At 44.0% G+C, this 14,029-nt stretch overlaps 1 protein-coding gene across 6 annotated transcripts in view; it reads right to left on the reverse strand.

The window, feature by feature from the left end:
- Positions 1-14,029, reverse strand: part of THRB (thyroid hormone receptor beta) — a 479,584-nt gene that overhangs the window by 182,895 nt on the left and 282,660 nt on the right. The gene's annotated exons all lie outside the window — the stretch shown is intronic.

Below are 14,029 nucleotides of genomic sequence, written 5' to 3' on the forward strand. Positions count from 1 at the left end.
AGCACATTGTACCAAATCAGGTCAAAAGGGCACAGGAGCCTTTACAGAAAAAAAACGGCACCGCCATAGGCACCTATTATAAAAGCCACAATTAGCAAACCAAGGAAAGTTGGGCGCATGGCAGCAGCTGCTATCGGGTGAAATTTACTTTCCTACCCTGCTTGCCGCTAATCGTGTGCCTCCAGGCCACGAAATGTACCTTCTTTGCTGCTAAATGCGTCAAAGAAGGTCAATTTTTCTAGCCTGAAGCCACACGATTATCGGCAAGCAAGGTAAGAAGGTACATTTCAGAGCTTTTTACCTCCTGCCGCTAATCGTGCGCCGCCCGGAATAAAAATTGACCTCCTTTGCCAATAACCACCATTTCAGAATGCAGCAAACAAGGTAACTTTCAGCACACAGAGGCGAACGATTACCGGAAAACAGGAAAAAACTTCATTTCCACTGCTTGCCGGTATTCAGGCGCCCCCGGGCGCCAACATTTACCTCCTTTAAGTTATATTTGCGGCTTTCAGATAGGTGGGGGTTAAGATTTAGGTGGGGGTCTAAGGGTTAGGCACCACCAGGGGGGTCTTAGGGTTAGGCAACACCAAGGGAAGTCTTAGGGTTAAGCACCATTGGGGGTTCTAAGGTCTAAGGGTTAGGCATAGGTAGAGAGAGGGTTCTGTGTAAGAGTAAGGTAGGTTTAGCCATAGTAAAAATTACCGATATTTTACTATGGAAACACTTCAGTAGAATAGCGCTATTCTACTAGTAGCAATCCCTTGTGACCTTTTTTCCAGACGTCTTTATTACATGTATGCCATTGAACAGTTTGTGCCACTAGCTGTTCCTCACAATCTAATGTCCTCATTACAGCTGAGGGATAAATTGTGAGGAAACCAGTTAACCTACTGGTAAGTTTGTAAGCTGCAGGAGGAAATCAGGGCACTAAATGTGAACTCATGCAAAACTTGGTAAAGGGTTAAGGCTAATGTTCAGCCTATGAGAACGGAGAAGGTTAATTTGAGAGACAAATCTCTGGACATGAGGTTAGTATTAGAGCAGGCTAAAGGTTAGAGCTACATAAAGGGAGTTAGTAGTTAGTAGTATTTACAAGATTCAGGCATTAAAAAGGAACTGTAGTGAAAATAAATCAATAAAATTGTTTTCATTTTGTTTTTTACAAATTTTATTTATAAATTATTTAGTCAGCAGTTGCCCATTGTAAAATCTTCCCTCACCCTCATTCTGAAATGTATTAAAGGTGGCAAAATCTTTAGTCCTGCCAGGTGCAGTTCTGCGGATTGTTTGTTTACGGAGAATTCCTAAGCTAGTAAAAATAGTGCCTGGTCACCCAGAATGCTCTGGGACAGGGGTGTCAAACTCAAATACAAAGTGGGCCGATATTGTACACTGGGACCAAGTCGCGGGTCAGCCTCAATGTCTACTGGCCTTCCTCCTTTATTAAGTTCCCTGGTGTCTAATGGCTACCCTCCAACTCCTACACAGTTTACTGGTGTCTAGTGGTCCTCCCTGATGACTAGAGGCCCCCACCTTTCTCCTATACAGTTCCCTAGTGTTTAGTGCTTTCCCCCTACCTCCCCCATATGGCTTCCTTGGTGTTCTAGGGCTTTAACTCCAATATAGCTTCCCTGGTGGTCTAGAGTGGGCCAAACATAATGCAAAGTGGGGAAACCACTTGAGGGCCAAATTTAATGCCTCTGAGCGCCAGATTTGGCCCACGGGGCGGAGTTTAATATGTATGCTCTGGGAGGGGAATTCCGCATTGCTAAACAGCCTAGACTAAACATACCAATACTGCAATATATAGATATAGGAAGTATTTCTGAGGGTAAAACCAGGATATTTAACCTAAAAGTGGATATCCTAAATTATTTACTGCATTCTATTTGTCACTACAGTGCCACTTCAATTGATTCTCTGATCTCCAGCACTGAGATCATATAGTGCTGGAAAACTGGTGACAGGCCAGCAAGGAAATTGCATTTAGGTTCTAAATACTTTGTGCTTTCTCACTAGTAGCTATACTTTCTATAGTACTTTGCTGCGGAATTCATGCCATTTTCAAACTCATTATTCACAAATTCCTTGTACACATATTTTTGCGGCCTATGGATTATGCTAACGGAAATAAGAAACTTGGACAGATGGATGTCTTACACACACATCAGAGGAGAACTTTCTTGCTTACAATAGATGCTTCATATGTTTTTAATTTGCATATGATATTTGTTGCGTGTCGTTGTTAACATCATAGCTTTTTTTCTCTGTTGTGCAAAATAAATATATGTAGTCTTAACAAGACTGAAATAAAGATATATTCTGCACTTCAAACCACTGTCATAGTTTGGAAGAAGAAGAGGGAGAAGAGAGAGTAAGAAAGACGAGGAAAGGAAAGCGAGTAAGAAGGAGAGAGAGAGAAAAAGGGAAAAGATAAAGAATGAAGGGGGAAAGAGAGTAAGAAAGAGGCTGAGAAGGTGGGGAGGAGAGACAGAAAGAGAGAGAGAGAGAGAGAGAGAGAGCAAGAAAGAGGGAGAGAGAGTATAATAATTTTGAAAGACTGACAGAAAGAGGAGGGGGAGAGAAGGATGGAAGAAAAAAAGTTACAAAGCCAGGGGTGTAACTAGAAATCATGGGGCCCCATAGCAACATTTTGATTGGTTACTCCCCAATAAAAATTGTAAGACATCTTTGTGCCCAACGTAGCCTAACAGTATAGGGAGTTATAGAAACCTCCCAATAATTGGTAGCCCCCAGTATCCACAGGATAAGTAGGTAGAGGTACCCCGAAGCACGCGTTAGCCCATATATAAAATGCAGCACACATTAGTCAACATAAAAATGCAGCACTTGTTAGCCCGTATATAAAATGCAGCACTCGTTAGCCCATATATAAAATACAGCAATGTCACCTGCTTCATCACGACTTCAAATTCGGGGGGGGGGGGGGGGGGGACACTTCTACAGCAGTCAATAGTGGAGAAAGCATGAAAGGAGAAGCAGGAGCTTGCAGCCAGTGCCCTGCACACGTCACTGGTACCAAACATGAGGCTACAGGGCCAGCGACAGCAGCGAGGAGAATTGACAGTCCCAGAACTGGTATAATGTCCAGCAGGGCCAAGCAAGCAGCCTAACTGCTGTCAGTATCTGCAGCTATCGCTGCATTTTCCATTCCACTGATGCAGTCAGCCCTGATTGTAACGGGAGGGGGGGGGGGGGGGGAGCCGCTCCTCTGCACTTCATCGGGACTGCCACAGGTCTCCATGATCTCGCAGTGCTCCCACCTGCAGTGGTTACCCATATTACTGCAAAAGCCCACCGGGCCCCCCTTGGCTACAGGCTCCATAGCAGCCACCATGTTGATCCCTAGGCCAAGAGGTTGGGGGTGACGTGTTGTACATGAGAAAAGGGCTAAGACCACAGTCCCAAAAATGCAATAGGTGGAGCCCAGAACAGTCCTAAGTGACAGCTGTAGAAACAATTGCTCTATAGACTTGCTACTTATTATTTGTCAAGCAGCTTATTATATTCTGTAGAGAGGAAAAGCTAAGCAGGAGGAGCTGAATAGTAATAGATGTTTAGCAATCCAGCAGGGTAGATCCCTAAACGACATCGGGAGACACCTTTACTACCTTTAGATCCTAGAAGACCTAGAAAATCAAGAATGAATGTGTTCACATGAAGCGAAATAGCTGATCTGATAATGGAGGGCAGGGATGTGGCTACTCTTGTGTTTGATCGTCAGGTTTGAAAATGAGGTATAGGCTTTGATTCATAGAGCCCAATACGGTAAATGTAAAGTACTCGGTAAATCACTGCGTTCGGTATTTTAGACTTTTTTGTGCCAAGTCAAAAAAATATTCACAGTTGCGGTCGAAGTTCGGTTATTTACTGGCTTCAATAGACAAAAACTCTGTGCAGTGAGGGTATTACAATAGTAAGAGGCATCCTGACATCCCTTTAGATGTATATTTGCTACACTGTTTGTTACACTGCCTCTGCTCACTCTGAATCTGTCTATTAGTCTTTCTTAACATTTTATTTATTTGCCACAGTTTAGATGAACTTTCAGGAGACACTGCACATGCTCTGCTTAGGTGATTTCCCAACTAACTACTCTGCATCTTCAAACAAGAGCCTAAGAGGTTAAACCGCCAAAGGGAGGCAGGGGAAGCACTTTTGTTCCGTTCTCTTTGCTCACTGCCTGGGGGTAGAAAAGCTAGACCTGTCGGAGAAGGCTTCAGGTCCTATCAAAATGCATCATCCAACTTGCAGGAGACGGGTTGTTTCTATTGGCTCTAGTTAGTCATAGCTTTTCTCTCTCTGCTCGTTTGTGTCATGCTGGCTTCCCACAGTATCACACAGTCTCCACTCTCATTTTGCCACACCAGAGGTGCCGGTAAAATTTCAGGCTTTTATGGCATGATCTATTCTTTATGAATTGACATTTGTTGAGGTATTTACTGCACAAGTTGGTAATTTACCTCACTGCCCGGTAACTTCAGTTTTTCATACGGTAACAGCCTTTATGAATTGACATTCTCCTAATTGCTCGGTAAAGTCAGCTGTTTTCAGCATTACTGAATGAGGTAATGCTTTCTGAATCGAGGCCAAAGTATGGGCTTTCTGTGGAAAAGATGGCCTCTCCCATATGGATGAGAGGCCACAGGAGCAGCCCACCCATAGGTAAGTAATTATTGTCCCCCACCCACCCAACGGCACACTATTATGAACCAACCTAATGGGGAGGATCATTTAACAAGAAAAATTAATGACAGGTACTCATTTCACTTTAAAAGGAATGGGTCATTCACAGACTGCACGTTTCGGTATGTTTACAGCCTACAACAATGGAAATTTGTTCTGCAGGTGCCAGAATTTGAGGGGGCTCCTGAACAAGAATAATTTATGTGGCCTGCAAGACTCAATACTCCTTTAAGACCTGTTTGTGATAATTAACACCCCCTAACTCTACATTATACATAACCATAGCATTACTTTTTGGATTAGCACACTGGCCTCTGGAATAAGGATCACTATGTAAAAAAAACCCCTAGCTCATCAGATGTCTACACAAATACGGTAAAGAGAAGATGGAGATGTGTGGCAGAGCTGTAAGGAAATAGTAACAGTAATGAGAAGGCTCTGTCCTTAGTCAGAAGCTGGCTCACTGGACTTTAATGACGCCACCAGCAAAATATGACATGCATTTTATTCCAGCTGCAGCTGCTGTTATAGCTGGCCTGTTAGAATTGAATTTGTCATTGAATGATGACTATACTATCAGAGCTTTAGGTTAAAGTGACAAAACTCAAATAAAGTCATTTCCATTTGCAGCCATTTTCCCAGGCCTGAGGGGGGAAATCATACATTTTCCATGATCTCATATTATAATCTGCTGAGACTGGGAATCAAAAGGGCCCATTCAGCTTTACAGCTGCCATATACAGTACTGTACATAATGCAAGTGCTATTGTTGTATAGCACAGTGGTAACGTACATAATGCAATGTACTGGACAGACTTCTTGTGATAAATATGTTTACAATAATGAATATGTGTTGCATAAAGCTTTATAGACAACTCTCCTCAGCTGTATTTGTATGGAAATGCGCACCTACCATTTAGTATTGACTTACAAACTATACCCCATGAAACTGCAAAATATACCTCATAAACTTGTAAAACATTGCTTGACGTGTTCAAAGTGTTATGAAAATTATAATGTAAACTGTTGATGTAGAGCAGGGGTCAGGAACCTTTTTGGCTGAGAGAGCCATAAATGTGTAATGATCCGCTCAGCTGGCTGCACAGGCAGACAGCTGTTTGACCATTCCTTAAGTCTGAGGGCTGCAGGTCTCTGGAAAGGAGACCTGTCTTTACTTTGCAAGTTTCAGACTTGCTCTGTCACTGAGGAATTTGCATACACTTGTCATGCAAATTGCCTAGCCTCCTTTGAAGGCTTGCAGTATAAATACCATGTTCTCCCAGGATCCTTTGCTGGTCATGATGGTTTGTTACTGCTAAAACACTCCTGGAGTGTCAGCCTTGCTATTGTTTGCTAAAGATTATCTTAGAGTATTCTTGGGGACTGCACTAGGCACTCCTTCTAGTGCAGTCAGGTTGTATTATTTGTATTGCCTTGTTCTCCCTCTCTGTCTCGATTGCCTTGTCGCCAGCGGCGGTCGACAGAGAATCGTTCTGTCTGTCTGGGAGTGTAGGCCAGAGCTGCGGTTGCTACTGGTTACTCCTTCTGTCTGTCTTGTGGTGTGGATCGCACTCGCTCTGGCGGAAAGAGCAGTGGATCCTGCTAAGCCTTTTCCTGTACTTGGATCACACTTGCTCTGGTGGAAAAGAGCAGTGGATCCTGCTAGTTCTGTTTCTGTACTTGGATCACACTTGCTCTGGTGGAAAAGAGAAGTGGATCCTGCTAGCGCTGTTTCTCTACTTGGTTCACACTTGCTCTGGCGGAAAGAGCAGTGGATCCTTCCTGTCCTGTCCCTGAACCCAGATCGCACTCGCTCTGGCGGAAGAGCGGTGGATCTTATCTGACCTATTCCTGTTTTCCGTTCGTCTTTCTGTCTGGAGCAAACGCTTGCGGTTGCCTGAGGTAAGGCAGCCGTTTAGCAAGCGTTCCTGTTATTTGTTCATTTGTGTTCATTCATTAGTCAGGGTGGCGTGCTTGTCTCTGTTGCGTTTATTGTGCGGAGACCGCACCGTAAACGCGCTTGTCGCTGTTGCGCCTAACGCGCAGTGACCGCGTTTAGGTATTGCGTTTGTAATTTTCGTTGACATTCTCATTGTATGATATGCTGTGCCTTTCGCTCTACTCCGGTGTTTAACCTTTACTCTGTCTTATGTCACTGTTGGCAATCAACACTCTCGCGATTGCGTTCACACTTTGGTTTTCATTGTTGTATGTCGACCGTCGCCGGGCGGCGACTAGATTGGTGGACATACATACATCCTGTCTCTGTGCTCTCTCCCTCGAGAGAAACTAACCTGCTCCGTATTGCCCCATTACGTACAATCCTTATCTGGCATCTGTGGCTGTGCAGAGGATCTGTTCCTCTGCACTCCACAGCTCCATCTGCCGGTTGGAATTCCTTTCTACAGGTGCATCCACACCTTAGCTGGGTTCTCTTATCCAAACGTTTGTGGAGGATTTCCGTGGTGTCGGCGCGCAGGTTGTGCGCTGACCACGGAGATAATTCCAAAATTGTTACAAAATGCCACATATTTTAAAATGTATTTCGGTGTGAGCCATACAATATGTTTCAAACTGGCATGTGCAGCAGAGGGCTCATGTCCCTGTTGCCATGGTGATGTGTATACAGCTGATCCTCCAGGCAGCAGAAGAGTCAGACACGTCTTCAGCTTCTCTTGGGTTTCAACAACATCAGCAATTTCCCCAAGAGCCAGACAGGAGTAATTTCCGCAAGAGCCAGACACGAGAAATACCGACTAACAGCTTGTACAATTAGCTAGCTGACTTGGGGATTGATTCACTTTGTAGGACGAGATCCCCGCACTTTGGACCAATAGGCTGCCTGTCAAGTGACAGGCAGCCTATTGGGACAATCAAAGTGAAGGGATCTTGTCCTACAAAGTCACTGGACCTGACATGGTCCAGAGTGGGACAATTGGAGCAGCCATCGTTTTGGGGCAGCGTGAGCAAGTTAATAGTGCATGCTACAGCAGTAGTGTGCCGACTTTACTTGCGCCGCCACACTGAGCTGCACTGCTTGAGCAGTGTAGCATAGTGAATCAACCCCTACTGATTTGTCTGTGAGCCAGATGTAGCCATCAAATAGCCACCTCTGGTTCTCCAGCCATAGGATCCCTACCCTAATATCTACCTGGAGTGTGTGTGTATATATATATATATATATATATATATATATATATATATATATACAGTATACGGTAAAGTAAAATCCTTATTGTTAAAGAAAACAATCTTTTAAGTTTGTTTACTCGTAAGAGCCTCCTATTGGATAATTACTGCCTGGATGATTATGTTTACAAAAGAATGAGGTCAGCTGACTACCTGAAAATGCTGAATTACCAGGTTAATCAGTGAACTTCTTGTTCCCTGATGGCACGGGCATATATCGTATTGTGAAAGAGTAGTTCAGGGAGAATGAGACATCATATATTTGCATAAAAGTACATAAAATTTGCATTGATTCAGAATTATTTGCATCTCATTGGCCACCAATTTCTGTTTCTATTCTGTAGTTCCCTGGTTCACTGGCATGCTTCTTGGACAACAAATCAGCATCATCATGCTGATGCATCCAATGAGCAAGGAGATGACACAGGAAGCTGCAGATCTGGAATAGGGGTTAGTGGTGTCACTTGCCTGGTTATGCAATATAACAAAGATGTGTGGAGTGTAAGGATTGCATGACTGTCTGAACACCATTAAATGAACACAATCGTTTAACATGTTTTTTTTTTTTCAATTGAGATAGGAGTAGTTTGAGAAGTGTTGTTAAGTACTGGTGTATACATTTCATTGCTTATCTGTTTGTTTACTGTTATCAAAGTCCTTTCACACTTCACTGACAAGCAAATGCCAAATCTGACAGACTACTTAATCATGAGAGGAGGGGGATTCCCTCACACTACATCTGTTAACCCTGTGTGTAAGAAAGCTCTCACTGGCAGCTGCCTGACTCTGGCCAAGCTGTCAGTACGAGAACAGAGGAAATGTAATTTGTTTGTAATTGTGTGTGAAACCTGACACCCAAGACACTCTGTAGTCTGCTTCAATATTGCACTGTTCTTTGCATGTCAGAGATTCACCTTTGCAAATGGTCAAAGGTGAATTCCAACGTAGCTAAAATCTACACACATTGAATTAAAGCTTTTGCGGCTGATATCTAACATGAAAAGTAGGAAAATATTTACACAACTACTTAGACATTATTTGTACATTGTCACTTTAGAACACCTGGTTTGATATTGTTCCTTTAAGGCTATGTCCACAGTGGTGTATTGTGGCACAACGTCCGCACTGTAACTTGGCTTTCCGTATTGCAATGCTTCGTACTGCACCGCTCTGCTTAACCGCAAAACGCGCACTTTAACAGTGACAGCGGACCATACTTTTCATTGACTGTATGCTTCACTGTATGTGACCCAACAAAATATTTTTGTGTGTGAGTGTTTGCTTTTGCATGAGTGTGTTTATTTACTCGCTGATGCTCCACAATTTACTTTAAGACCTGATTAGATATTAGATGATAAAGACTACCTATAATTATGCAATGGTTTTAATAGATAAGACATTCATTTTATAAAACGCATTGAGCCAAACAAATCTATTAAAAACAGGGCATTTCTGAATCAAGTTTGACAAAAAAAAATGGATATTGACTGAGAAAGGCTTTTTTTGTTTGTCGATTGCGTGCAGTGGGAGGGGCATGTGATTGCTGACCACATAGATTTGTATTCCATTTGATTGTACATAGCTAGCAGTGATGGTGTTCTCACTCTTGTTCATACTGTATTTAATGCATTTTGAATGCACATTAAAACAACTGACAGCTCTCTTTCCCTTTTGTCTCCTAGGCCTGGAACCCACTACAAGTAGCAAATCGCTATTGCAATTGCTAGCGTTTTTGAACTAGCATTTTGTAAGCTATTTCATGAGCGTTTTCCCAGCAATTTTGGTAGCAATTTTAAAAAGTGTAAGCTTTTTGCCAGCGATTGTGATTAGCGTTTTTATAATTCTGATTGGCCCTTTCAAATTATTACACTTTTTTTTTACAGTTTGCAGTAATTTAAAATCACACACAAACACTTCCAAAATGTCCTGCGATTGTGATTTTGCTAATCGCAATCGCTACTGTGAAATCTGTTACATCCATTTACATTGGCAGAGTGTTTAGGTACGGTGACCAGGCGTACCTCTTTACCCTGGGAGCTTCCTGGATTCCAGGTCCTCTGTCCCAGCCTGGAATTTGTCCCGGGAAATGTCCCGGGTTGGCCGCCAGATATCCCGGCCCCGTCACTCTATGTGGCCACTTGTCCCGCCTCCTGCCCACCCAGTGGCAGTGAATGGCAGGCTTATAGCAGCTCCCACTCTTTCTGCTGCCTCTGCCCCAGCTCCGCCCCCCAGCTCTGTGTAGCCGAGCAAGCTGCGGGAAAGAGGAGGTACTACCGATGTTGCAAACAGGGATGGGTATGTTCCTGTTAATATTAGCAGGTCCGCCTCTGCCCCAACTCCGCCCCGCAGCATGTCTGTGACTTTTGTGCAGCCAGGTACAGCGGAGGAGGACGCTATGAGACTGCAAACAGGGACAGGTACATCCATGTTATCAACAACAGATCTGCCTCTGCCCCCCAGTGTGTCATGACACTTCTGCAGCCAGGAAAAGAGGAACAACAACCAAAGCTGCAAACAGGGACAGGTGTCTCCCTGTGTCGGACTGAGAGGTGGAAGAACTGAGGAAATTCACCTGCTGGCAAAGAAGCAGAAAACCTGTGTTATCACTCCCAATAGGAACCTGCAGCAAGTCCTCACTGTGAGAAGCAACACATGATTACTGCTGCTTGGCCAGCAATTGGATTTCCTCAGCTCTCCCAGTCCGACACTGGTGTCTCCCTTTTGGGTGTGGAATAGATGATAGCAATTGGGCACAGGGGATAGCAGGAGGGGGCAAGTCAAGCATCACCCGTGTGTCACCCTCTCACCCTACCCACTAGCACCTTGTGTTACCCTCTTATCCCACCCTCCTACTCCACCAAGTGTTACCCAAGTGTTACCCTCCTACTCCACCAAGCAGCACCTAGTGTTTCTCTACCCTGACCAGATGTCCCGTATTGCCCGGGACACGTCCCGCATTCTGGGTCCCCTGTCCCGGATGGCAAGTGTCACCCACATTCCCACCCAGCCCTCCCCACCCAGCGTCGCCCTCACTACCTCCCTCATCACATCACCGCATCACATTACCTCATCACACTCCCCACCAAGTGTCAACTTCCTCACCCAGTGTCATCCTCCCCACCCACTCAGTGTCACCCTCCTCCCCTTCCAGTCAGTGTCACCCTCCAGTGTCCCTCTCCCACTTCACTCAGCAGCTCCATCCCAACAGCAACCAGTGGCAGAAACATTTAATGCATTTATGTCTGAGGTAACATTTGCATTTCATATATGTGGAGTAATATGTGCATTTCACATGTGTGCTTAATTCCATGGGTTCGATTCTCAAAAGCGTGATACCTGCTATCATAGCAGTTATCATGCGCTCTGCCGCTCGCAGAGCTTTTCACATGAAACGTGCACTTGATCACGCGGAAACCTTTGCTTATCACGTGAACTAACGCTGCTCGTGTGAAAAGCTCTGCGAGTGGCAGAGCGCATGATAACTGCTGTAATAGCAGTTATCACGCTTTTGAGAATCGAGCCCCATGTGTGGGGGTTAACGTTTAGGAGGTAATATTTGTCTCTTTTCCCTTTTGCTGTATTTCATGTGTCTGAAGTAATATTTATCTCATTGCACGTGTCAGGGAATTGTTTGTTACATTTTATTCGTCAGGTAATGGTTGTTGCATATCATGTGTTGGAGGTAATGGTTCTTGCATCTCATGTGTCGGAGGTAACGGTTGCTGCATTTATTACTTGAAGGTCATAATTGACTGTTTTTGCTACTTCGGGGTTATTGTTGCAGCGTTTGACATTTTGGGGTTATTGTTGCAGCGTTTGGCATTTTGGGGGCTCATGATTACTAAATGGTATGCTGCCTCACTGTTACACCAGTACATTACAGTTAGCCCTGCCCATGTGATGTAATGGCCGCGCCCATTTTCTTTGCCGCATTTACATTACCCCACTCGTCCCAGGTTGGGCCCAGAAAAATCTGGTCACTGTAGTTTAGGGAAATCGCTAGCGAGTTAAAATTATCCCTAAACACTCAAAAAAGCATTGGTTCCAGCCCTAAATGCTGTGTAATATGTGCACATATCTTCCATCCCTATTTATTTATTCACTGCATTAGCTGTAATCTGAAAAGTGATTTAGACACTGCTGATGCCAGAATGATCAGCAGGATGCCAGGGAACTAGTATTGTGTAAAAGGAAACAATATATATGGCAGCCCCCATGTCCCTCTCACTTCAGGTTCCCTTTAAGTTTGTACTGGGCATTTTCCAGCACTTTAACAAATGTAAGAAAATGCCATCATCCTTCTTTTACACTATGACCTTGAAAGAAAGGAAATCTGTCTTTCCTCCCAAATAACAAATACTGTGGATTAACTGCACACATTACATGGAAAAGAGCAGCAGGCTGATTTGAACAGCTTCTCATTTCAAAACAAAGTCCTGCTTTTTAATCAGACTTTCAAAACTCTTTTTAACATACGCTTCAATTAATTGACTTTAGTAAACAGAGCTGCCTTTGCTGTAAGATTCTCATGAGCAAGCGTCTAATGCAGGGGGGAGACTGCTAACCACATCATTTAGGACCTGCTTGGCTACTTGCTGATAAACTTGGCAGTAAAAGTGGAAAAGGGCGCGGTAGCTGGAGAGAAGAGTCACATGACTGTGCAGCTCAGTGTGAGAGAACACTATAAACACTCAAATCTGTCTGTTGCTGCAAACTCTCTAAATACAGTCCTGACTCTATAGGTTCATGTACACATTAGACCAAAATCGTTTAAAAACACCAATCAATGACAATCCATCCATGGTTCTCCCCGACCTTACACAACCCATTCTTAACACATGGGAACAAGCAACACCGTCAGAATCGCCAGATAAGATGGAAGTAACGTGTGAGCTCCATCTATCTCAAATGATCAATAGTAACATAAGCAGGAACGACTGCTCCCAATGTGATTGCTACAGAAGCAGGCACGGATTTACATCACAAGAGCCTGTAGGCACAGATGTTCTGGTACCCTAGACATTAACCTACAACCGCACCACAAGTCGTCTCCCTTACTTCCCCTGCTTGTCATTCATAAGTGCCCCTTAGTATTAGGTAGCCAGAGGTACCCTCAGTATTAGGGGTGCCCCTGACTAAAGGGAGATCTTTATCAGTGGAATGCAGAGACCAGGGTAAGTAACCTTTCATTTATGCTCTGCTTGGGACTCTGCATAGGTAAGGCAGCAGGGAGGCACTTGGTGAGGGGAGTGGGCCGCCTCTCCATGATCAGGCGCCTGTAGACACGTGCCTACAGTGTCTTATGGTAAATCCAGCCCTCTACAGAAGACAGAAGTTAAAACCCCGACATGCAGAGCGTACACACGCAATTGTAGTGCTTTGCTCGGTTAGTCAACGGTCAATCAGCTATACACATTTCCGAGTAGTAACGACCGCTGGCCGGAAATATCAGACAGTCTTCTATCTGTCCTTTCTCCGCCTGCTGCCCAGGACCATTAAACTGCAGGGCAGAGTACAGAGTGTGAGCCAAGCCAGACAGAAACATGGAAATAGTATGGTTACCCAGAACTCCACAATGTGTTAAATAAAACTACCCTCTGGTTATATCAGCTGTATTTTATCTTTGAATACTGTTTTCCCTTGCTAATAATAGGCTTTGAAATATTACTGAAAATATAATTTCTGCTCCTGTAAACATAAAAATTAATTGAGTGGGTTTCAAAGGCCTTTCGCAAGCCTTTTCACAACCCCTACTGTGTTAACAGTAATAAACCTCTTCTGACAGGCACTGCATTTAATAATAACACTATTTTCCTTGAAGCTGGCATTCAAATAACTTGTTGCTTTGCTTGTCTCCTAACCGATTCAAATAGGTGGACCAGATGGCTATAATGATTTTTAAAGATGCACCATAGTGACATACATTTTAATGCAGGAAATTATTCAAGATACCCACTTTTATGTTTTATGCCCTGCCCCTCCCCCCCCAAGTTATGTTTAGCCTAAGCTACTTTGTTATGCGGCCTTCTGCCTCCGAGCCTTTTAGCTCTTTTAGCGCCCTTTTAGACTAGATGATGTTTCTGCTCACTTCCGAACACACAACAAACCAACTTGCCAGCAGTAAAGATAT

This window comes from Hyperolius riggenbachi, chromosome 5, assembly GCF_040937935.1.
Source record: "Hyperolius riggenbachi isolate aHypRig1 chromosome 5, aHypRig1.pri, whole genome shotgun sequence".
In the NCBI taxonomy this organism is placed as follows: domain Eukaryota; kingdom Metazoa; phylum Chordata; class Amphibia; order Anura; family Hyperoliidae; genus Hyperolius; species Hyperolius riggenbachi.